This window comes from Mauremys mutica, unplaced genomic scaffold (assembly GCF_020497125.1).
Source record: "Mauremys mutica isolate MM-2020 ecotype Southern unplaced genomic scaffold, ASM2049712v1 001188F_np12_obj, whole genome shotgun sequence".
Taxonomy (NCBI): Eukaryota; Metazoa; Chordata; order Testudines; family Geoemydidae; genus Mauremys; species Mauremys mutica.
Window position 1 is genome coordinate 69,370 of NW_025423137.1, and position 3,177 is coordinate 72,546.

Sequence of the window (3,177 nt, forward strand, 5' to 3'; positions counted from 1 at the left end):
CACAGCTGGGAAGGGGGATGTGGGGTAAACACTCTGCAGTGTCAGAGCTCATAGACTCATCGACTTTAAGGTCAGAAGGGACCATTGTGATCGTCTAGTCTGACCTCCTGCACAACGCAGGCCACAGACTCTCACCCACCCACTCCTGTAACAAACCCATGGCCTATGTCTGAGCTAGCGAAGTCCTCAACTCGTTGTTTAAATACTTCAAGGTCAGAGAATCCTCCAGCAAGTGACCCGTGCCCCATGCTGCAGAGGAAGGTGAAACCCCCCAAGGGTCTCTGCCAACCTGCCCTGGAGGAAAATTCCTTCCCGACCCCAAATATGGCGATCAGCTAAACCCTTAGCATGTGGGCAGGACTCAGCAGCCAGACACCCAGGAAAGAATTGTCTGTAGGGATGTGGGGTAAACGCTCTGTGGTGTCAGAGCTGGGAAAGGGGACACTGGGGAACAGACTCTGTCGGTCTATAGAGATAAGCCCGACTGGTGTGAAGGGCTTCGGAATCTGCCTGCTTGGAAACTTGTAAACATCCCTTTGTCTGCGCTTCCGACTTCTGGTCTTTTGCTGCTTGCTGCCTGCGTGACAAGAGCCAGGGAAGTGGGCAGGGGAAGGGAAAGCCCTGTAACAATGGCTCCTTGCTCCTCTCACTCCAGGCTCAGGGGTCAAGGATGGGCAGGACTCCAGGCTCTGCTTGAGGGATTCTGGCACAGGGGCTGGTGGGGGAGAAAGGATGGTAGATTCTCATCTGCGCTCTGGAGAGGAGGTAATAAATGAAGGGGGCATTTTTGACTCCTCCCCTCCTCAGTGTCCCCAGGGCTGGAAGTCTACATTACGCAGGGGAAAATGAGGGGGTGATGCCACTTGGTTAATGAAAACCAGTGCTCTAGGTGAGGTTTGAACTTATAACCTCAGCATAACTCCTTTCAGCACTGCCCTATAAGTACTGTGCGCTAACCAATTGCGCCACTAGGTTGATACAGGCGAGAGGTGACCCCAAAACATTCTCAGTGGGGCTGAGAGCAGGTAGCGACAAGTGTTGTACTCGGTGGGGTGGATTCTTCTTAAGGGTTCCAGGCACCATTTGACCCTTTTGTTCTTCCCTGTGTAATAACAGAGCTGATTAAGACTCAATGGAGAGTCTTGCTGCAGACCAACAGATCTGAAGTCACTGATAACCAGCTCTAAGCATTAGTCCTGCTTTGGGACAGTGTCTCTCATGCAAGAAACTGCCGAGTCTGCGCTAGCAGTGAGGCTCCCTCACTAACAGCTGAAATCAGGGAGAGCTGTGTGAAGTGCAGGGCCCCAGGGGTGCCGGAACAGGGGGGAACAACACCCCAGGACTTTAAAAAATGGGAGGGCTCTGCCTTGCCACTTTGTAAAGACCGTAAGGGTGAGTGAGGGGGGGAGGGGACGGAGAGCAGTGAGCGGGAGGAAGGATCTTGGGGTATGAGGCAGTGTAGGAGCGGGGCCTTGGGGAGGGGGTGGTGCAGGGGCGTGGCCTCAAGTGGAAGGGGTGGGGCTACTGCTTGGGCTCTGGTGGCCGCCACTTTTAGGCAGGGACACCCGGGGGGAGAAAGTGGGGCAAAAAACCCTCAGCTGGTGGTCCAAAGAGCGGGCTGGATGCCATTCAGAAACCCATCTGCCAGCAGCCGTGCCGGAGGCTCAGGCTTAATCCTCAAGGCCGAGCACAAAAACTTTCAGCCGGGAACATTTCGCTTCCTTCCCGCCTCCGCCCAAGCGGCAAGGGAGAAGCGGAGGAGACACGCCGGCTCAAAGACGCCTCCCTCCCACTTCCCTGTACGCTGTGCAAAGCTCTTGGCCTGCCTCATGCCTCGTCAGGAAAGCACGGCCATGCGGCCGAAGCCTGAGTCACGTCCGCAGCCTGGCCCGCCCCGACTGACGGCCGCGCAGAGCCACGCGAGTCAATGGCAGGTCGAGTCCGGAGCCTCGGCTCTTTCCCCTGACAGCCACACACACAGCGCTGCCTAGCGCCCCCAGAGCCTCCCTCGTGTTCTCCCGCAGCAGACGCCTGCCGGGGTGGTGGGAAAAGGGGACCAGGAAGCACTGCAGCCTCATTCCAGGACAGGAGGCCCTCAGCACGCCTAGGCCTGCCTCTTGCCTTCAGCCCAGGCAGCCAGAGGTGCCGGGGAGCTCCCTGGCAGGCCGCTTCGCCTCAGCCACCTCTTGCCTCGGCTCTTGGTGCTCTGCTGGTCACCGGCTCACTTGAAGGCCCAGAGGGAAAAGAAACAAGCGCTTGCGTAGCAGAGGATGGTTTCGATCCATCGACCTCTGGGTTATGGGCCCAGCACGCTCCCGCTGCGCCACTCTGCTGCTTCTTCACACCCTCCCCCTACCACCTAGCAGCCACTATCCGGATTAGTGCCTTACGCGCTCTCGTGCTGGCAGGCAGATGCGCAGGCTGCTAGGCAGCTGCCCTGGTCACAGGATTTTACAGCTTCTACAGGGTAAAAGGGATTTATTTGGGGTTTGGACCCCATTGGGAGCTGGGTAGCTGAGTGCCGGAGATGGGAGCACTTCTTAAACAGTTTTCAGTTAAGCTTTCAAGCTTGTGGGGGACGAGGTTCAGCCTTGGATCCGTGTCTGCAGCAGGCAAGCGCGTCTGGCTCAATCCTCCCCCCCCCCCCGCTGTATTAGCAGACTAAAACCCGGAGCAAACGCACACGCCTTGCAAAGGAACAGGAGCCGGGATCTCGAACAAAAGTCAACTTTTTATTAAGATGATGTTCAAAGAAAAAAAAAGTGTACAGTACAGAGTTTCGGCATAGAAGTTTCTGGTGCTCAGGGAACAACGTACAGCTTACCCAAGGGATGCAAAATTCAGTTTAAGATCGGGTGGCATAAGGAATACATAATCTACAATAGCCCTGACTGGGGGGTAAAAGGTTAACGTACAGATACTGAGTTAGGAGGGTATGTTGTCCATATGAGGGCTACGTTCGGGTGTGGAATATAACGAGCGGTTACGACGATGAGGATGGATTGACCCGCGTTTGGTGAGTTTTAACGTTCGGTGTTTTGGAATCTTTGCCACAATCTAGTTGAAGCAGGGTCAGTATGAAGTCTGCCCTGCCATCTGTTGGTGATGTGTTGTCAAGGCCTTTTGGGGCTGATGTCATTTGCATGGTTACACCCACCCCGGATTGCATGATGGGAG

General features: G+C 55.6%; 1 non-coding gene across 1 annotated transcript; it reads right to left on the reverse strand.

Annotated features, from left to right (window-relative positions):
• Nucleotides 1-2,261: 2,261 nt before the first annotated feature.
• Nucleotides 2,262-2,333, reverse strand: TRNAM-CAU. Its single transcript has one exon. It is a non-coding gene; the product is annotated as a tRNA-Met (tRNA).
• Nucleotides 2,334-3,177: the final 844 nt, after the last annotated feature.